The sequence below is a fragment of the Coloeus monedula genome (assembly GCF_965178545.1).
Source record: "Coloeus monedula genome assembly, chromosome: Z".
NCBI classification, from domain to species: Eukaryota; Metazoa; Chordata; class Aves; order Passeriformes; family Corvidae; genus Coloeus; species Coloeus monedula.
In genome coordinates this window covers 75603893-75626048 of record NC_138822.1, presented here as the reverse complement: position 1 = coordinate 75626048, position 22156 = coordinate 75603893, and the positions used below count along the sequence as shown (strand labels likewise).

General features: G+C 48.0%; 1 protein-coding gene across 8 annotated transcripts in view; it reads left to right on the top strand.

The window, feature by feature from the left end:
- Positions 1-1900: 1900 nt before the first annotated feature.
- RUSC2 (RUN and SH3 domain containing 2) overlaps positions 1901-22156 on the top strand; it is a 59092-nt gene continuing 38836 nt past the window's right edge. For 4 of the 8 annotated variants that reach the window (XM_082300995.1, XM_082300988.1, XM_082300989.1 and 1 more), the window contains exon 1: positions 8633-8851. The gene's annotated coding sequence lies outside the window, so the exon portion shown is untranslated. Of the gene's footprint in view, positions 1933-8632; positions 8852-8964; positions 9025-10179; positions 10371-22156 lie in introns of those variants that run through there. The other 4 variants (XM_082300990.1, XM_082300991.1, XM_082300993.1 and 1 more) reach the window with 4 other exon arrangements.

The window sequence follows — 22156 nt, the reverse complement described above, 5'->3', positions numbered from 1 at the left end:
TGAAATCTGGCCCCTGAGAAGCCTGTGCTGTGGTTAGGGCTCACCTGAGCTGCCAGAACGAGGCATCTGGCCCCCCTTAACAGACTGAGGTGCATGCACGTCTGGCTTGATGGTGACCACACCAGCAGTTTGGAAGCTAGAAAAGCTATTTCATAGCCAGCAGCTGAAATAGCCTTTACTCTGCTGGTGCTGGGGCTCAGTGTAAGGGACAAAGCATGACCTGGTGGCTCCCCCACCCTCCCAATGATCAGAGTGCTCATGATTCAGAGGAACTTAGTGAGGCCTGAGGAGTCGCTGCAGTGTTTCTCTGTGCTGGCTCAAATTTTACTTGGGAACAGGTTATCTGTCCAACATGGGTGGTAGAGAGCTGAAAATCCAACCAATCTGCCAGCAGATGGACCTCAAATGCACAGATGCAGCCAAAGACGTGATCTTGAGGGACTGGGATTTGCTCTCTGTTTTGTTACACCAACTCCATAATCAGTGGGGTTACTGGGTGGAAGGCCAGTGTGGCAGTGTGAGAGTCTGTCCTGCCAGCACTGCTGAGCTGTCTAAATGCAGCTCTTTTTTTGTGCAGAGGACTAAGCCCTGGCTGTTGTAGGGGGGGTTTTGTTTGTTTTTGGTATTTGTTGAGGTTGGGGTTTTTTTCAGCTCCGTTGTACAAATTTAGACTCCTTCCTTTTGAATTGGATTTTTTTGTGCAGTAACCGCCCGATATTTATGAGACTCTGCTGTGAGTCTCTGAGCTGTCAGTGGAGGCAGTGTATGATGGCAACAGGCCAGCCATGTCCCCATTTCATGGAACACCCTGCTGCCTCTGGTCCCAGTTTCAGCAGTTACTGTGTGAGATTGTTTAAGCTGTAATAGAAGGTTGCATCTCCCTGTGTTTAACTCAGCGCAGGAAAGAAAAAAATAAAAGAACCAAATCAGTCTGTTGCACCTGCTGCGTGGGGAGGCTTGTTGCAAACTGTGGTATTAAATTTCAGCATGGCCAGTGCAAAACTGGAGCTGGGACTGGATCCAGACTTCAGTGTTCAGGACCTGCTTGATAGGGAAGGAGCAAATTATCTGGTGATCTCCCTTGCAAGGAGACGCCTAAGTGAAGTGAGAGCCTGCACTCTGGCTGAGGAAACTGCTGTGATAGTTGGTGCTTGTCACCTCCCCCTGCTTTACCATTCACTTTGCAGAGACAATCATGGCTTTCTGATGAGGATTCTGTCTTTCACAGTCAGCCTCCCTGGGGTTAGAGGAAAAAGGAGAATTTGTGCAGATAAGTAGACATCCCCATGATACCTAGACTGGTCTGTGGACTGAAAGTCCTGTCAAAGCTGTTCCTGGTGTCTGATGCAGCAGAGTATGTTGGCAGAGCAGCAGAGGCAGTTCTTGTGCTGACAGAGCACAGAAACTCTGACACTGTGCCTCTCTTCTCATATGGTTTACGTGCAAAGTACTCACCTTCTGGCTAAAAGGGGATTTGAAAATGTTGGCTACAACATGCAGGGGATAATAAAGCTGTTGGTGAGCTTGCACCAAATACAATTCTTTCAGTGGTTTGACACAATCAGCATTTGAAACACATCAGCTGGCAGTGATGTCTGTCTTGCATCACTCCTGATTTTGTAAAATAATTGTTTTTTTACAATAAAAAGAGAATGTTGGGATGATAGATTTCTTGGAGCTCCATTAATAACCAGAAGTGCACGGGGGGATGGTATGTGGGACAACGGATCTGAGGCGGCAACGCTTCTCATCCGGTATCCTGATGCGGGAAGCACACAAATTCTCAAAATTTTCCATCCTGGCTGGGATGTTTTAAGAGGAAACTTGGAGGAAACGTCAGACATCCTTAGGCGGAGGACCCGGTGGGGGCGGGCAACGTCGAGAGCCCGCCCCGTGGACCGGCTGTAAACAGCGGAGCGATGCGGGCGATCGGTAAGGGACGGCGGCAGGGACGGCGCGGGGCTTGTGCGGGGAGGAGCGGGGGCGCTGCTTCCCGTGTGCGCGGTGCTCTGCTTGGCTCCCCCGGGGAGGTCAAACCGTGTGTCATCGTCTGTGCAGTGTCTGAAAATGATAATTTAGTCTTTTATGAAACTCTCGTATTTCATAGATATGTCAAAAATTAATCCTTGAAATAGATTTTGGATTTTGTTTTCACCCCCTCCCTTTTTTCCTCCTAATTATTCCATAATATAAATATTCACAGTTTGAACATTGTTTTGCTGTTGTGCCTGTACTTGCCACCCTGCTGGGCTGCAGTTTGGGGGTCGAGAATGATAATGCTCTGATGGTGGTGAGGCACTGGAACAGGTGGCTCAGAGAAGCTGTGGATGCCCCATCCCTGGGAGTGCTCAAGGCCAGGCTGGATGGGGCTCTGAACAACCTGGTGTAGTGCAGGGTGTCTGTACCCATGGCAGGGGTGGGGAACAAGATAATCTTTAAGCTCCCTTCCAAGGCAAACCATTCTATGGTTCTTTGATAACCAGTGATGACAGGGTTCTATTTCTTACGCTGCAGCAGAGGAGAGCTTAGAACATCTTCTCTGTCCCCTGAATCCACAGGGTGACACTGAGCAACCTCTGTCCCTAATAACCGTGGAGCAGCAGGTGCGTTTGGGCAGAGGCGCCTCAAGGGTGTTTTCCATTGCTAACTGCACCACCTGCATTCCTTCCTGGCTGCCTGGTAGCACTCACTGTGCTGAGTATCCAGTTGGAGAGCCCAGGGCAAGCATGTAGTGCTCCTCTGCCCTCCCATTTCCTAAGAGCTGCTCAGGAGTAAGGACTTCCAGGCTACAGGTCAGTGGGAGAGAGTTGTGTGAATGCACACAGGTGGAGTCTGTTGTATGAATGGAGACATCTCAGTAATGACCCATGCTAACTACCAGCTGGAACAAAAACAGGAGCATAAGGGACCTCTTGGATATCTGTGGGCATGACAACTCTATCCTCTAACTCCATCAGACCACTGATAAAATTCATCCTAAATCCAGGAGTTCCAGTTGGAAAGCTTCCTGTCCTAAGGGTTGATTTTTCTCTCTCTCTAATTTTCAACCTAAATGTGTTCACTGCATTTATTCTCTTGTTGTCGTGCCAGCATTATACTTTTGCTTCAGCAGTTTTGTTTGTCTCCTGTGATATATTTAGACAGCAATCCTATCCTCTCTCTGCCTACATTTGGCTAGGCTAAACAAGCCAAGCTCTTAAGTTTCTTCTTGTTTGATAGGTTTTCTGTTTCCCTCAGGCCCTTTCTGCACCTGTTCGTTTGAGTTTTATCGTTTTTAAATGTGGGTGACCAGAATTTTTTTTGTATGGTGCTTCTTTTATCAGTGCCTATACAATAGCTCTGGTATTTCACTGCCTCACCTGGGCTGTGTTTGCTTACAGCCTCATCATCTCTGTGATCTTTAACACAGTTTTAGTGGTTATTTTTCCTAATTCTATTACGAATATGCACAGTTGTTATCTAAATTGGGTTAGCTACATAAATACTTCTCATGCCTGACAACCTGGGGAGGAGCTGAAGTCATCACAGTGTAAGTCTGCGCATGCTGATGCTTTAAACTGGTGCCTTGTCCTCAGGGGCAAGCTTTTTCCATGAGGGCTGGCAAGGACATTTTGCTACATCTGCTGATGTGTTGGCTGATGTAAATATGGAGTGAGGGAGCTACCATTTCTCCAGCAATAAGCGTGGGGCTGAGTTCCCAGTCGCAGCTCCCAGACAGCTCTGTCCCTGTGATAAAGGTCTGTGTTGCTGCAGGGCTGGATGTGATGAAGGGCTCAGAAGAAGGGCACAGAGCCCTGCAGCCTGGGCTTGACCTCTGAGTGCTTTTGGCCATATCTGCAGCACAGCTACTCTTCAGTTTTTCCAAACCTAGGCTTCTGCTGCCCTACTTCTTGTAATTCATTTAGAAGTAGAGTGTTTTTTCTCTTCCTGGCACTGTAGAGAAGCCACCTCTCTCCCATCACTCCCAGCATGAAGGGAAGTAGTTTTCATACCCCTGTCTCTTTCCCCAGCCTGCCTCTCCTCTCCAGCTGGGTGGAGCTGACTGTACTGAGCTGTCAGCTCCTGCTTTTCCACACAACGCTGAGCCCTCTGCCAGACTCTTCAGCTATAAATGGATCTCGACTTTTCCAACCCCCACTCTCAACACCAAGAGATGTTGTGGGATATCGGAGCTGGGCCAGGCTTCCTCTGAATTAGGAAAACATATGACCCAACCACTCGCTTTTTGTAGGTTCTCTATAAGCATCGTGCCTGGCTTTGGGGGAGCTGAGTGTGCCCTGGTGAGGGCTGTGCTGCTGAATTCTGTGGGTGCACTGCGAGAGCAACTGTTCCCAGACCTGAGTGCGAGGCTGGGCCAGACCTGCAGGTGCTGTTCCCAGCCCCACACGTCACCCCACAAACACAGCACCATCTGATCTGAGTGCTGTGTCTCCAGGGAAGGCCAATGTTTTTGTTACTGGCTACATCCTGCCTCCACATCTAAATCAGGCACTTCATAAAAGAAGCCTGGCTTTTATACATAATGAGCACTCCTGTTTGCTTCCCTTAACTTTGGGATTTATGGCAGGGATCCTGAGGTCTTTTAAGCTTTATTGCATTATGGCTCCTCTGAGAGGCAGGGAGCATCAATACCTCCTCGTTCACCAGGGAGTTGGGGCCTGAGGTATGCACACCAAGGTGACTCAGGGAGTCAGTAGCTGCCCTGGATTCTAAACTGAAGTCTTTTGTGTCATCAAGTGCTACCCTCCATCAGCCCTGTGGGCATCCAGGCCATTCATTCCATGTAGGGTACAGGTCTGTATTTAGAAAACTAATTTGTACTCTCATGTTGAAAAATTGCAGTCTGAAAGTCTCCTAGTTAGTGTGCTTTGTAGAAGCTGCTGGGCAAGGTTCCAGTCTGGTGACCTTTTGCTGGCAGCAGTGCATTTGCATCCTTTTGACTTAGACAGCAACACCTAGAGCAGCTGCTTCAGAGGCTTCCTTACCTCCTGGCAGTTGTCCCTCAGAAACCTTCAGGCTGTGGATAAGGGATCATAGAATATTCAGAAGGTGCAAGCCGGGTTTATGGCTGTGCAGTATTCTGTCTGCAGTTCTGCTTCTGGTTCAGTTTTTGCTGTGGCAGCAGATGCTGTCTGACACATTTTCTTGCACAGGACGCCTGGTATCCTGCATTTTCCCTATTCAGTGGCTTGGTTGTGTTGTCTTTTGGATGGATCAATGAATCTGTTGATGGGGCAGGGTTCGATGGACAATGTGCATGAATAATCTGTTCCTTTTTTTTATGTAAGCTGGAGAATGTCATACCCCAGACCATGATATTACACAGGGCTTATGGTTCACTGAAACCTCATTTCTGTCTCCCTTCTGGGATTGTGAACAGTATTTTGTACAGATGAGGGATAGACTAAGTGTTCCTTCACCCTTTTCCACTCCATCCCTGGGCTTTGAGCTCTGGGAGTATATGAAATGAAGATACTGTGTGTAGTTGTAGCTGCCTGATGCTCTTTTCGCTGGTAACCTCTGCTGCAGCTGAGCCAGGCATCAGATCCTGCTGGTTTGCTGGCTCAGCTTGGAGTGCTTCAGGTTAAACTTGGCTGTGAGGAGTCAGGTGAAACTTGGCTGTGAGATCTTCTGCTTGTAGTATCCCTTCCAGATGTTCAGGGAGGCTGACTATCCCCACTTCTTTTTGGCTTTATGTAATCTGCCTTCCACTGAACACTTATTTCCCTGTTCTTCACCAAAGCCCTGGACTCATAGCAGGGTGTTTTCTGAGCTGAGGTTTGCCAGCTCTAGGTCTCTGTTCTTCTGAGTCTGGAGCATGAAGCCTGGTTGAGGTTTTGCTACTGATACCTGCTGCTCACCTGAAGTCCATAGTTTCTCTGTTCTCATTCTGGTGTGTGTTTGCCTGGAATGCTTTCCACAATTCACATCTCTTGTGCCTGGGGTGAGTGTTTGGTGAGCATATTTGTAGTCCTTAAGCACTGGTGTGGACTCTGCACTTCCATCTGAGTCCTCATCTGAGCCATGGATGGGACTGTGTCTCAGCCACCCAACACTGCAGGCTCTTTGAGAGATCCTTGGCAGAGTGATGATGGTGCTGAATCATATTTTCAATTAAAGCTTTATTTTCTTAACAGGTTCCTGGTGGCCAGGAAATGTAGAATGGTTGGGGTTGGAAGAGACCTAAAAGATTATGTAGCATTCCTGGGCACTGTGCATGGAGCACTTCATGTCAAATGCTGTGCTTTGCAGGGCATCAGAACTCTGGTGCCTGCAGTGCTTGGTCCCACAGGTTTGGAAGACATAGTGAAGACTATAATTTTCCAGTGATTCTAAGCTAGCCAGGGTGGTTGGTTTGAAAACTTCTTGAGGAATTACACAAGCATCTTGCAGAACTATTAGCATGATAAAACAGCAAATGGGTGACCATGCTGATAAATGCCACATGTAATGGTGATTTGTGAACAGTTTCTCACTGTTCAAACAAGCAAGCCATTTGGAGTCACTGTGCATTGTTACCTGAGCACAGCAGTTAAATGTTCAGCTGTAGCCAAAGAAGGCAGATCTCACACTGGAAGCAAAAACTGATGGTATATATTCTTGTATACTAGATGTACATGTTGTGCCTGCATCTTGGGTACCACATACCAGCTGGTCACCCTCTTTCAAAAAGAGTAACACAGACCTGGAAATAATAGAGAAAAGTGGAATGGGGATGATTAAGGGACTGGGATAGCTTCTGTAGGAAGAGAGATTAGACAAGCAAAAGTAGATGATACTGGGAAAGAGCAAAGGTCTATAATATGGTGTTCAGCAGGGAGAAGTTGAGTAAGGAATGACCTTAATACACTTTATTATTTCTCACAGCGCAGAGGAAGCACATCCAGCAAAATAATTTATTAGACAGGATGTTAAGGAAGTCCTTTTTCAACACAGTTGATTTGTAGAACATGTTGCTACGAGATGGCATGAAGACTGAAAATACACACAGATTCCAAAAGGAACCAGACACCTCAATGGCCGAGATGTGTTTCAGTGTCTCTGAAACATGATGGTCAGTGTGTGACCTCCACACACTGACTTGATTGTTGCAGGCTGGAAGAATGTGTCCTAAGGGGAGATCATTCCATGATCGCACTCGGTGAAATCACTCTGTGATTTTTATGTGCCAGTGCTGCATTGTCAGGGGTGGGGCACTAGACCAGAAGAATTCTTGTTGTAACCCACTGGTGGTTCTGGTTACCAGAGCATGCTGGAACAGTGGGGTGAAAATGAACTGATTTGGTTTTGAGCACTTCTGCTCTCATGACACTCCTGTGGGATTGTCATGAGAGCAGACTCACACACAACTCACCACAGATTTTCTTATCACTTTTACTAGCAAATCTGGACAGACTTTCAGGGGAAGGGGACTGGTGCAGGCATGGCCCATCAGCTGGCTCGGTGTGCCCAGCACTGCTGTGGTTGTTGCAGGGTGTGCCAGCCCAGCGACCACTGGCCTGCCAGGCAGGTGACATGCTTGGCATTAGCTGTCCAGTCCTATCTTTGTTCCCTCTTGGCTTATGATTAATATATGGTTTATGTCCTGATGGAACAAAGTCTGGATTCTTAGTGCCTCTTATTCACGTAACTGTGGGTGGTGTTGTTATCCATCCAAATGTCTTGTCGTACGGAAAGGGGAAAGAACATGCTATTGCGAATTCTATTGTGAATTCCTTTATCCTTTCCAAGTCCTATGTTGCAATTTCCTTCACAGTCTAAATAGCAAAATGTCTCCAGTCTCCCTACTCAGAGAACTGTGAAAGTTTGGAACTGAAAAGCCTTGAAAAGTCTATTTGCTGATAATGAAGTACTCATTTTAGGAGCATTAACAGAAGCCACTGTTACTTGCTGCTCACCCTGTTGAAAACTTACCAAATTAATATTTCTGGGGATTTGGTTTGGGTTTGTTTGTTGTTGTTTTTTTGTTTTTTGGTTTTTGGGGTTTTTTTGTGGAAGCTGGCTGAGGCTGTAGCAAAAGCAAAATGCAGTAATGGGCATACTGTTTCTGTCTGCCATTCTGCTTGCTGCAAGGGGATTCTTCACTGGTTAAGCCTGATCATCATATCACAGTGAGATTTTGGGAACACTGAATTCAGAATCCAGTCATCATTTTACTTCTGCCTCATTCCTTGAACTCACCAACATTAGAATGTTTGTGCCTCTTCCAGTGGGACGGATAAAGGGTTTTAAAGCCCAGTTCCCTGCTCCCTATACAGAAGAAAAAAAGTCTCCTGGCAGCCTCAAGCTGTTTTTAAACGAGACAAATGCCCATGGTGCCTGTCTGCCAGAGCCCCCCAGCCCCTACACCGAGTCCCTTTTTAGCACACTTCTCCATGCAGCTATATCTGGCTCCAGTTCCTTGCTCTGGGAACGTGACCTCATCGTTGTTTTGGTATTTCCAGTGATTCAGCCTGGTCCGGGGCAGGGAGGAGTCATTCCTGGTGCAGGCTGACAGGGTGTTTGTGCGTTTCTGGAATTCCAGAGCAGTGCAGCCTCAGCCCTTCCGCTGCTTTGACAGCTCGGCTGAGGCTGGGCTGGTGCACAGCATTCCTGCCTGGCAGATGGCCTGGGTGCAGCTGGTAGAGGGACTGATGCTCCTGCTTTTGGGGTAATGGGGATCCCTGTCTTTGCAGGGTACCTGCTGTGGTGAGGGTGAAGACAGCTGTGAGCAGTAGCTTCTATGTCGAGGGAAGCCACAAGGAATCTCTGCTTTATGGGTGGGAAGAGAGTCCCACAGAATGCTCATTCCTGTTTACAGGCTGCCAGCATCCCATGAGGAAATTAACTTTGCAACATCCACAGCAGCTTGGTAAGTGTTACGGTCCTTGTTTTCCAGAGGGGGGGAAACCGAGGCACCAGGCAGGGAAATGATCTGCTTGAGGTTTTACACCACTGAGCTGGAGCTCCCCCACATCCTTACAGACCACACTTGCTTGAGAACTACAGGAACGCCTTGTTCTTCATTGCCGGTTTCACCCAGAGGTCACTGGTGTGAGCTATATGCCTGCCTGGCATGGGGCTTATAGGCAGTGCCTGCTGTGCTATGAAACGTCCTGAAACAGCTCCTTCCCAGCCTCTCCCTAAGGTCTTCCAAGGCTTGTTTAATGGGCAGTGGTTGACACCAGCAAACCTCTCCTCTGCTGCTGGTTCTAGTTGAAGGCACAGTGGAGGCAAAGCCCCTGAACTCTTTGACACCTTGCTTCTTAACTGTGAGATGAGCTCAGCTGGTTAGAGCATGGTGCTAGCAATTGCGGGTTTGATCCCTGAATGGGTCATTCAGTTAAGGGCTGGGCTTGATGATCGTTGTGGGTCCCTTCCAACTCAGAATACTCTGTGATTCTGTGCCAACGTAGTCCCTATCGCCCATGTTCCACATTTGGTGTAAATACAGCTGCAGTACAGCATGTAAATTACCCTGAGATGGCGGGAGAGAAGAATCCTGGCAGGAGGTAGTACCAAACACATTGAACTAGGGAGAGAGGGTAAGTCTCAAAGATGCGGAAAACTGGAGCCTGGGGAGAGGGCCTGAGCAATAGGAATGGGTCCAAGCAGGTGAATGGAGCAATGCTCCAATCAGCCTTTCTCCCTGGAGCAATGGGCTGCTGTGGCACTCTGCACCAGAGAAGGTGTGGGGCTAGGGCCGTCCCGGCTGGCGTGAAGTTGGATGGGTTTGCATTACTGCTAGCACGTACTGCATACGGAGCTTAGGAGCTGATGGAGAATGTGGAACTGGGGGGTCTCCCCTCGCTAGTGGTCACTTCACCCCATGGCTTCTCCTGGCAGGCAGCTGCCCTCCCACCCCACTGTGGGAGCAGGCAGGCAGTGGACCCATCCCGCACAGCCCTGCCACGCTTCCCTGCTTTCTGTGCCTGCTGTAAATGGCTCTCTGTAACACGAGCTGCATTTCTGCCATAGCCCTCTCCTGTGCGCATCTGTATTTACACTGGGGCTTTCATTAGCAGTCTGGCCCTCGCTCCTCTCCCCTGCCCACATGCTCCCCGAGTGAGACTCTGGCACCGCTGTGCCTGACGAGGGGCAGGTGACTGGCAGCAGGAGGAATTCCTCAGCCAGCTCCTGCCTGGAAGAAGTGCCTTGTCATCTTGCCTGTTGCCCGCCATCCTGCATCAACAGGGGAGCAGCCGGCGGAGACGCCCCGCAGCACGGCTCGCTGATCCCTGAGCCGGCACGGGGACAAGCTGGTTTTGCTTTGGATTATCGCTGGCTCTGCATGCTCTGCTCCTCCTGCGGCTCTCATGCCAGTGCCGCTGCACTCGGCTTCCAGCTGCGGTGAGCTGAGCCCACGTCCTGGGGAGGTTCTATCTGGCAAGGTAGGAGCTGATCCCTTCTGTTTATTCTGCTAAATGTAATGTGACCAGTTCTGCCCATGCCTTTACAGCATGCGTCAATTAGTGGGTTTATTTTGCATTGCTCTGTAGCTCTGCTCGACAGCCAGTATGCTGCTCAGGCTGTAGCCTCTCTTGCAGGGAAAGAGAATGTATATATACCCTTTATTTTTACCTACATACTGGAAAAATCAAACTTTGGATCCTTTTCTGTTTCAAGATGGAGTCTTCTCTTTTCTGTCTTGTCAGTTCTCATGCAGCAATCCTGTGCATGTTCTTCAGGTCATGTCACCTGCTTCTTCAGGAGATGTGAGAGTAGAGAGCAGTCTCTGATGTGTCTTGGGAGGAAGGGGGAGGGAGGAGAAACTCACTGAAGACAAAAATCAAGTAAGTTCAATAGGCTCGGAAATGGCTTTAGAGAAGTTATTTTTAACCCAGAAAATCAGACAGGGGAAGAGCCTCCTTTCCTTGGATAGTCTAGGTTTGCTTTTGATTTTTTTTTTTTTTTCCTTTAGTCCTTTAGGGCCCACTCTTCTGATACGGAAAAGCCTGAGGCTGCTACTTACTGTCCCTAGGGATAAAGGACAGTCAGTCTTGTCAGTGTGGTGCCTCCTTTCGAGTGAACCTTGCTGATGTTAGGTGCTTTGCCTGCCCCCACCTCTGCACACCTTTGCTGCTGCCACATTGAGAAAAGAGGTGATGACCAAGAAACCCGACCCCTGCTGGACTTCTCTGCAGCAGCCAAGGAGAGATAAAATAGGAAGGCATCTGCATTTTCTGTGTTTAGGCACAACTGTTCCCTTTTTAGTCCACAGCAGCTGGGATGTGCTCTGAGCCATCCATCTTCCCCGAGCCTAATGTACCTGGGCTTCCCTCCCATATGGACAAGAGTCTGTCTCCTCAGCAGGACAGACAGGGATACCAGGGCTTCTGCAGGTGATGGCTCACTTCTGAGGACTGGCCCAAACAGCAAACCATGTTTTAGGGCCCTGCTATATCCCTGTGAGGAGGAGAAAGGGGTGCTCTAGCTTTCCCCAGCATATCCTGCGGTGCTGCCAGTGGGTGTATAAATAGTGCCCACAGTGTACTATTTTGGTGAGAAGCTCTTCCCAGGATTCATCCAAAGAGTTATGTGAGCAAGTGTTAAAAATAACACCAAGCCCTGCCCAAGTGCTGGCGTCATTTCAGCCAAAGTGTTGGGAATCTTCCATGGAGAGCAGCCTTGGACCCTTGGTGGGGGCAGCAGGAGGGGGCCCAGCACAGCTTCCCATATTTTCCTCCTCTTGCTGTCCTGCTGACTACAGAGGACTGTGGCCCTCAGCTTCAGCAGATGTGCTGGTCACCAAGAAGGCATAAGACTTCCACTTTTTTATTAGGTTGCTTGACACTGGGCTTTCCCTATGTGTTCGGGGTATTATTGCTGGGTCTAATGAGAGGTACAGGAAATTTAATCTAGCTTTAATCTAGCCTGCTGCCAGGTCCCTGGTGGTGGCCAGAGCTTGCTGCCTCATTAGAAACTCCTGGGCTGTAGAATGGCATATGGAGTCGTTCTGGTTCTGGGTTAGGTTTATCCTGCAGACTGGTAGCTGGAGATTAGTTTAACTGTGGAAAGGATATTAAATCTATGTGTTGCATTATGGCTTAGCTCTGGACATTCTTGCCATCTGTATAAACATGAACGTTATCCCAAAATTCTGCCTTTTTTATGGTGTAATTGGTGTCTATAATGGAGATCTGGACCACACAGCAGAGATGTCTGGGGAGCCATGCTCCTTGAGCTGTGCAGCCAGTGCAGGATGCGCCATCCCACTGTGAAGCTGGAGCTGTGGTTTGTTTCTCTCAGGCTGGGTTTTGCTTGTTGTTGGTCAGGTTCTATGCTGGTTATGCAATTCAGCTACTCTCATGCTGCAGCAGCATCATGTTGTGTGTTGAAAAACAGGAGACCTCCGGAATGCAGCAGACCTCAGTGAGTCCTGCTGCCCAGTGTGTGAAGCCCAGAGCTCACAAAAATGCTTCTTGAGGGGCTCATGCTCAAAGAAACTCTATCTGAAGAAAGAGCTAATCCTTCCTGCAGATGGGTGATGTGGCTCCACTCTGGCCTGGTCTCATATGGGATGTAGAAGCCCCTGTGGGTGTAGAGCACCCATTGCTTAATTACGTAGCTTAATACATGAAGCCTCACACACAGGAGAAGAGAAAGAGGTAAGATGTCCTCTGGGTGCAACGCAGGGGAACTGGGGCTCACCTGTTTGCTCTGAGTCGACAGCAGTAGTATCATGGACAGAGAAACATCTCTTTCAGATGCTGGAATTCAGGATCCCCCTTTATAGCTCCTTTGCCCCCATGTTTGCATTCCCAGATACATCAGTTCCAGTTTCTGGCTTTGGAAGGGCTGGATGGTTACGGCTGGACTTGATGATCTTAGAGATCTTTTCCAATCTAAATGATTCTGTGATTCTGTAGTCTTTGAGCACTTTCAGAAGGGCTGCATTTATTTTAAGCTGAAAGGGAAGGTTGCTGTGAAAGCTGCAGGCATGTGAAAATTGCTAAAAAGGTCACAAGTGCTGTTGGACACTCTATGCTTCACCTCCTCTGATACGGGATTACTAATTCTGGCAGATGTTCCCAGGGATGGAGAGCAGGTCCTGTTAGAACATCATGACCAAGCGTTTTCTCTGTCTGTTGCACTGAGGATGAGTGGGAGAGCAGAGCAGATGCTTGTCGCTGTTGCGCGCAGGGACGGTGAAAAATGACATCGATTCAGGTCAGAGAGGTATGGTCAAAGCTGACCCCTTTAATGCTAAAAACCCATCTTTGCATGGATCGCAAAAGAGAAATTACATGACTGGCCCATTGGTCAACCACCTACCAAGGTGATAGGCCAAGAGGTATAACCACCCATTTCAAAGTATTATTCTCAGTAAAACCAAAACATTCCACGATGTTCTCACAAGAGCCCTGCAGGTGCAAATGTTTACCAGACAGCAAACTGGCAGACAGCTAGCTTGTGTGAGAATGGAGACTTTCACATGAGACAATTAGAAGTGGAGAATTTTTTCTGTGCTAGCCCCCTCAGCATCTATAGATGCTTGGCTTCTGGCTTGGACTGATGTATCTCCAGTGCTCCATCCTTCTCCCCCTCTCACCTCTTAGCTGGTCTTCTCTTTTCCATGCTGTGTGTGGAGAGGCACAGGCAGGGTGTGTGCACGGGATGGAGTGCTTTCTTAAGCATGTATTGAAAGCACCGACTTCAGAATTGTCTGGACATGGAAGTACGTCATGGAGATGAAAAGCATGTTTCTGTTTCTCCAGAAGCGTGCTCTGGACAATCAGTTCTTCATCAGGGGCTTCCTGCTCCTCAGTTATTCTGTTCCTTCCTCCTCCTCTCCCATGTCCAGCCAACAAAGAGCTCTCTGAGTCACCCCTGTGGCTGCTTATTAGGCCTCAGACAAGGCTCTTTGTATCATCATATATTACAGAGCTCCTGAAGGCTCTTTTAGGGCCCTTTGCACCCTGGCATGCTCTTGTTCCTCTGACTGGAATGTGTCTGGAGTATGTGGGGATGTATTGTTTGTTGTCCTTGAGCACCTCTTTGCTGGACATTTCTTGATAGTTTTCTCATAGTTCTTCTATCTAGAATAGCCTTCTAGACTATTCTCTGATAGTCAGTGCGGTGCCAGAGCCACACACCAGGGATTCCAGGAGTTCCTGAAGTGCCGAGATATCTCCATGGGGAACTCGTAGAGTGGTCTGCCCCACCTCTTTCATCTGCCTCACAGGAGGCTGAGCCCTATTTCAGTCTGCCCAGCACAATCCAAGCTTGGCACGTTTGTCAGCCATCTCCTGTGACCTGCTTTGCCTTTGTGGCCTGCCTCACCATTGCTTCCTGGGCTTTGCCTCTGCCAGCTTTTATTTTCTATTTTAAAAAAGAGGACAGGATTTCCTCCCACACACAGATCCCCTTTATCCCTATAGCATTTCCTTCACTGGGGGTCTTTCTCCAACCTGAGGAAATTTGTTGCCCTCAGCCTACAAATTTCCCATTTCTGGCTCTTTGTGCCTCTCTGTATATGGGGTGGCTGCCTGTTGTTTGAACGTGACTTTTGGAGGAGGTAGACCTTGCACAACTTGCCCAGCAGCTGGGAGCTGCAAGTTAAGACTCTTTGTGTTAATTAAATGTACACCGATAAGCACATAGAGCCACAAGGTTGCTTAATCATGGGCTGACCTGACATGGAGACCTTGAATACAGCTGACTGATGATCCATGACAGCTTGCTCTGGTAGATGGGAAGATGTTAATAATAACCAGAGAGAAATTTAGAAGGGTTCTCAGCTGTGACCAAGGATCGTCTCCAACAAGACCGAATTCTTGAGGAAAAGGTCTCTTCACTGTGGTGCATGAAAGGAGGATGAATGCACTGGCTGAAAGCTCACACTAAGCATATTCTTCTTAGGGAAAAAATACACCTGGAGTATATTTTTAACAGCCAGGTGGATTAGCAGCCAGATCAGCTGGCACAGGATGCTTTTCCACTCTCAGCTGCACTTGTATATTTGCTATGTCTTTCCAGGAGCATGTTTGTATTTCCCCAGGTATTCTGCCTCAGAGAATAAATTGCTCTCATCTTTTAATCCCGCATCAGAGGCTTCCTGCTTCTCTGAGTCAAACAGAAGTCACACAACAATAAGACCTCCAAAAGCCATGTAATAATCACGTCTCCCTGAGCTGGCACAATGGACTTGGGCTATGCCATTCTGTGGGTTTCTTTATTTAATCTCTGGAAGCTCCCACTGACAGGGACATTACCTGCTGCACCCTTCATTTTAGCAATCCAATCCGTTGCTTCTGTTGATATTTCCTGATGCCATGAGTTGACCAAGATTGTAACATGGGCATTTGTTTGGCAGCAAAGTTAGAAAAATAAATTGTTTCCCATTTTTAACAGTAAGGGCCTCTGAAGATTAACAGGGGTGTGTGCCTCTAAATAAGTAAAGCAAAGAGCTTCTGAGATATACAAGACCATAGACGATTTTAAGAAAACCAATTTACCTCCCGACTTTTATGCTTTTTTGGTTGAATAGGGAATGGTTAGTTTTATCTGTTATACCTGATGTCTAACCTCAATTCTCCTGTCTGGCCCTCAGGGATCCTCTTCTTGTTGTTGAGGATGTGAAGAACAGCTCGTCCACTTGCTCTCGGCAGCAGCCTTTTATACATTTTGGAACTACTGTAATGTACCCCCTGGTTTTCCCCCCCCTGAGACCTAACCCGCTTGCTTTGCAGTTTACTCCTTTCTGTCCTTTTTTCCGTGTCGTCTTCAAGCTCTCACCAGTTTGTCCATTTAGGATATGTCCATGAGCCGTGTGCCAGTGTGGGCAGAGGGGAAGGATGACTCCAAGTCTTGCACATGCAAGACATGCCTATTCATACAGCCCTACCCATTGTTTGCCTGCTTCAAAGGAAAATGCCACTATTGCTCAAGTTTTGCCTGTGATCTGCAGTAACCACAGATCCCTTCTGAATGAGCAGGTCATGCACAATGATTAAGGGTGGGGATGTGCAGTCTGTGCTGTGTCAGGTGTTATGGTAATGACTGTCATTTATGTCAATTTGCTGTTTGTGTATAGACCTTATCCCTTCAGCTAACAGTACTGTAGACAGCAGAGGTGAAGAGTAAAAGAGAGCCAGCACGTTAATGCACAAGTGGTGGACAGGGTCTCAAGAAGTTCTCAGTGGTCCTGTTCCCTCTCCCCTTTGTAGCTTTTCTAGGTGCCTGCTGGGATGTGGGTGTTCAGGAGTCCAGGCAGTCTCCCGTGTAACCCTGGAGCTCTGTGCCTGCAAATACTGTGCTGTTATGTTGCTGCTGGTAGGTGGGGGTGGAGTGAATCTTCAAGTCTCTTTTATCTTTTAGTAACAGAGAGCTTTGCAGCTGCCAAGACATTGCTCTATTTGCCACTAAAACATAGCCAGCTGGGGCAGGTAACACTGCAGAGCAGCACTGTGTGTCCAGCTGGGCGGTAACTGGAGCAACTTAGAGGGAAAATCAGTATAAACAATCATAACTGATATCATGTGTCTCTAATAAATCAGACAGTGGTTATGTACTCGCTAGGCTTCATTGCAAAGTGGAGTGGGAATGTTTGAGAGCTGGGAGGTCTGCTGGGAACTTGCTGTTCTTTGTGGCGAGCTCCCAGATCTCTCTGTTTGACTCTTGCTTTTGCTCAGAAAAGGGATGGCAGGGAAGGACTTTGGCATGTGCAGAGTGATGTTAATGCGGGTTTTCTATGTGAATCATAGGATCACAGAATGGTTTGGGTTGGAAGGGACCTTAAAAAGATCATTTAGTTCCAACCTCCCTGCCCTGGGCAGGGAAATCCAGAACAGTTTTCATACTTACTGTTGCCTTGGAAAACTGAAATGTTTATGACTCAGTCCTTGAGCAAGAGGGCAGGAGGGTTTTTTTCCATTCTTGGATGTGGCTTCTTGTGCTTCCAACAGTGATGTTTTTCTTCTCCTCTGCTTGCCCTTTCCCTGCATCATCCCTTCCATTGCAGTCCCTGTGAGCTGAGCCTCGTGTGCAGTGCAGTCACCCTCACTTTGAATCAGCCTGGCTATGCCCCCAGAGTGGGAAGGGAATGTCACTTTGGTGCACATCATGGGAACCATAAGCAGTCACTGTCCTCGAGCAGTGTGTGCTGTGCACACAGTGAACCATTTCAGGGCTGCAGATTCAGTTGAGCCCTGCAGCTTTTCATCTGCTTAGTTGGAAGTACATAATTTTTATTTGAGGTCAGAATGCAGCAGTGCTGTGGCTGCCAAGTTCACCAGCTCCAATGTATTATGTTATGTGGCAACTTAAGGCTTTCCTTATGGCAGTGGGGAACTATTAAGTTATTGTGAAACTAGTTATTTAGGTAAATGGTACTTTAGTGGCAGCATTGATCCTGTTTTGAAAACTAATTTTAATAGGAGTGAAGCCAGTAACACCTTAATATCCACTGTTACCATGGCTGCTCTGAGTGATTATTTGCCAGATTAAAAGGCTTTTTTTTTTTTTTTTTAATAATACCCTTTCTGCTTCTTTTGCCAAGGCTTTGACTGATGAGAGTTTATATTCCCAGTTAGTGTAGCATCAATATCTGAGTGAGTGCTTGAAGAAACAGCTTTGCCCTTAGAGCTGAGCTCCTGCTTAAAACATCCTGAAACCTCAGCCTAGATCAGTTATGTTCAGGCTTTGCTTTAATTCAACATTTTCTGTGCAGCTTTATGAGCCTGGTTTACCAGATTGAACCTGAGTCTTCAGACATGATTCAGGAGCTGCTCTGCTGTTTGTTTTCTCATTTCCCTCTGCCTAGAAACATTCAGCTATTTTTTGTGCTCTTGTTTGGGCAGTGCTAGTAGAAGATGGGCACTAAGAATTGGGTTGTAGGGTCATTTCTCCCTTTCCCACAGAATTCCAAGTGGTTCACATCTCCCTGTTACCCCAGTCTCCTTTGGGGTACAAACATACTGGAATCCTGGGCTGGAAAGGACTGGAGACAGACAGCTGGTTGTGGGCAGGGTTTGGTTCTCCCATAGATGTCTCAGTAGTGTGGAGGTATGTGAAACTCAGCCCAGCCCTGTGGGGAGCCGTGCCAGCACGAGCCCTATCTGGTAGTTGTGACTTTTTATGGAGCTTGTGAGGGCCCCTGTTCTTGGGCAGTGAAGCATCAATTGCCAGCACTAGGAGGGATTTTACCTCAGTACTGGAAGTTGGGAATTCAGATGGTGTTTGGGATGGAGGAACCACCTTGCCCAGTATGATTTTTCTAGAAGTGGTTGCAGGTAGTCAGCAAAGAGGGGGAGCAGAACACACAACTATCTTATCTTGTTGGTTTTTTTTTCCAGGAGATTGGCTAGTATTTTGTTTGCTTAATAACCTGAAATGAATCTCCCAAGTGCTTGTCCTGCCTCCCCTTTAATCCATGTGTAATTCTTCCATCCATAGTACCCTTTGAGAAGTAAGAGGCAGTAAGCAGACTAGAGGAAGATAACAGGAATTTTGAAAGAGGAACTACTGCTCTGAAGGGAAGTTGTTAGTGGAGATAATCCTCAAAATGGAAGCTATTCAATACATGAAATAATGCTCTGTGCACTAAAAAGTAAGACTTCAATAGTGATATTTCCTTAAGACACAAAGCTAAGGAAGCATCATTGCAGGCTATTCAGCAGGAAGAGGGATTATTCCTTAAGGAACAATACAAATGGGAACTGGATAGTTCAAAATTGCATGGTTGTGTGCCTGAGAAATTAGCAAAATGTTCAACTCCATGTGGGAGCTCACTGGGGGAAAGTGACAGTGATGGGGAGAAAACTCAGGGTCTCAGAGTGGTGTACAAGATAACTGTGAGCATCTAACTTGATGTAGCCATGGAAAAGATATGTCATCCAATGTGACATGTTAGACAAAGCATTTCTAGCAGAGATTCGGAAATCTGAGCATATTAAGGCACAGGAGACCTTGCCTGGAAGACTGTGTACATTTCCAGTCACTCTCTGAAGGCTGTGTGCAAACTGGGTCGGGTCAAGAGAAGGAATATGGGTATGATCAAAGAAATGGAAAGCCTACCTAATGTGAAGTGATTAGAGAACTCAGATGATACAACTTTAAACACAGGCTGGATAAATGCTGACGTTAAAGCTCATTTTTGGAACATGAGTGAATAGGGGTGAGCTGTGCATGGATAAAGATAAGCTGGAAATTCAGAGAATGTTCTTAAACATCAGAGGACTGAGCTTGGGGAATTAATTCTGTTAGAAGACAGTTAGCAGCAACAAGAAATGTCCAACTTTTTTTAAAAAACAGCAACAACTTTCTCTTTTGAAGCCATTTCCTCATTTGGAGGTGTGGCTCCTGCCTTGGGTTGCTAGCACTGAAGAAATCAGTACTGCTGTTGTGGGCAGTGGACAGGGCTCACACAGAGTCATCATGGTGGGCTGGTGAACTCTGATGTTGAGAATGTGTCTTTGACTGGCAAATCCCCCCAGATTCCTGTGCCTCTGTCCTCAGTTCCCCTTGGAAAGCAGGCTCAGTGTGGATTGGTTAGTGATCCCCCAGGGAAACGTGAGGGCTAAGGGCAGGCATTTCCACTGTGCTAACATATGTTTTTATCAGTCTGCTTGGATTTTTGACCCCTCGTTCAAAAGCTCGTGTATCTCTTCCCACAGAGCAGAAAAGATGTCGAGCGCATGTCAGTAACGATCAGCCCGTATTGATCTCCGTGTGTCAGAGAGATGCTGTTTGACCTTGAAACACAGGACTTGAAGGACTGGGGGAATTATTTTAGTTTTCCTTTATGAGGACTTTTATAAAGTTTCATCATCTGCTTTCCTGTTGGCTCCTGTATTCTGGTTCCCCCTTGCTCCAGTTGAGCGGACCCATGCTCTTAGTTCAACTCTGACCAACATCCCTCTCTCTGGCATTTCCCAAACAGCCTGGGTGGGGTTGGTGTTGGGTGGGAGTTGTCATGGGATTCAGATTTCTGCCACAAACAATGGGTAAACAAGGTGGGAAGGCACTGAGCTGTTTTCACCTTCTTCCTGAGTGGTCGAGCACATGGGAAAGAGTGAAGATGTCCCTGTGGCCATGCTACAAATGTGGCCAGAATGGGTATCCTAGGCATGTTCCTGCTGTTGTACCTGTGGACAGCAAGGCACAGGTTTTCTGCTGTGATGGAGATCTTGCTGTTGTTTGTACCACTTTCTGTTTGCTTGAGAAGCATGGACACATTGAAGGTATTGAGGGCTTGGTCAAAATGCCCACCCTTTAGGAGGAGGTGGCAGACAACTCCCTTTGCTGGGGTACAACTGTGAGCTAGAGGCAGCAGGTGGGGCTGCCTGGCAGTTTTGAGGTGGTCAGGTTGTGTCCCATGCCTGATGGTGAGGGATGATTAAAGACCTGTTCTAGCACAGTGCTTGATGTCAGAACTACAGCCCAGACAGCTGACTGGAATCAGGGGCTGAGCTGTTTCCAGTTCATGCATCACTGGACCAGCTTTGCAGCAAATAGGTGGGAGGCTGGGTCAGCTGGTGGGTGATTTTACTGCACAACTGCGGCAAAAGTGTAATGGGTTCTTCTTGTATGTGGGCGTGTGCTGACCTTAGCAGCCAATTCCTGCATGCTATATGAAGGAAGAAGCCCAAGCCCAAGCCTGAAATGTGTTGGGCTTTTTAACACCCATTTGATCTATTTGTGTCCTAATTGTTGTCAGCAAGAACCCCACGTAGATGTACAGCTCATGTCCAGTGTGAGTGCAGCACCTGTGGCTCCCCCCAAAGTGGCAAGCTTTGCTGCAGCCCAGGACTGGGAGCAGGATGTGCCTCCTTACTGGAATTCACAGGTGGGAGGTTGTGTTGTGCATTCAGTTCTGACAGCCCTGGAGCAAGGGATAAGGAGGCGAGATGGCAGAAATCCTTCCTGACACCTGAGATGCTTGAGGATAGTGAGGCTGACATAGCTCGATAAGGAATTTTCTCCTGCCAAGCTACCTACACTACAGAGTGCTGGAGTCTGTGGGAAGCACCTATCCCTACCTGCCCAGGTGAAGCAAGATGGGAACCTCTGTTACTGTAGGGGCAGGCATGTCTTGACACCTCCATCTCTCACCTTCCTTCTCCAAGGGATACAGTCACCAGCCTGCAGTATCTCTGCTCCTTCCTTGCGTGTCACTGTGGAGTCAGCCATGCTCCCCTTCTTGCAGTGACTCATCTGTGTGATCAAAGAGAAGTCATCTCCTAGAAGACAGTCCGCAAGAAAGAGCTTTGTTCTTTCTTATTAGCGCCTGAGATCGGCTGCCTGCAAAGCTTTGGGACAGGCCGTCAGTTCTTAGCGCCGTTGCTGAGTGAGGCAGACTGGGGAGGGAGATGCGTCAAAGGGATGTGTGCTGCAGAGGTTGAGGCCATGTGAGTTTGAGATCTGGGGAACATGCAGAATGTATTTTGGGGAGGAGGGTACAGACATTTATGTTGGGAACAGATGTGTAAATAGTAGTGTTTCTTAGGGAGCCCCTCATCTGCTTCATTGCTCTGATTTTTAAGAACATACCCCCCTGACTCCCATCTGCTCTGGTGTGTGTGTCTGCTACACAAGACAGGCATTGCTGTCAGTGAATTGGTTAATGCCAGTGTCCTGTGGCAGGGATGAAGGCAAGCACCCAGCCTGCCAGCATTTATACCTCCTGGCGTCAGCATTGGCAATGCTTGTGGAGGACTGGGGAGGGCACCGAAATAGTTTCCATTCTCCTCTCTGCTGTGGGAACGAGTCTCCTGGGTAACAAATGCTCCTTGTTCTGCACAGAGCTCCACAGCTGAAACTCTCCTTCTCTTTCCTCGCTGTTGCTCCCTGACTGTCCCAGCTGAAGGGGCCGGAGATGTCTGCTTGAGCCTGCCTTAATTAACACTGACAGTACAATGGGGCTGGCCGTACGGGGGTCCTGGGGCTGCACGTTAATGGGAGCACAGTAAATAGTCTCATTTACTGCAGCTTGGTTGGAACAGAGCCTGCCAGGACTGGCTTTCTGCTGGCTGTAATGGCCAGGCATGGAGGTAGGTCCCTCCCTCCTGCATCCTCCCAGGGGCTTGTCCCTGCCTCTTGAACAGGACCAGCTGGTGCTGTGGGTCCCGAGCATCCCAGGAAAGGCAGGCAGTGGGCTGGGGAGCATAAAGTGCCACTGACAGAGCAGATACACTGATGTCTCAGAAGGACCTGACTTGTGGAGCCTGACCTCTGG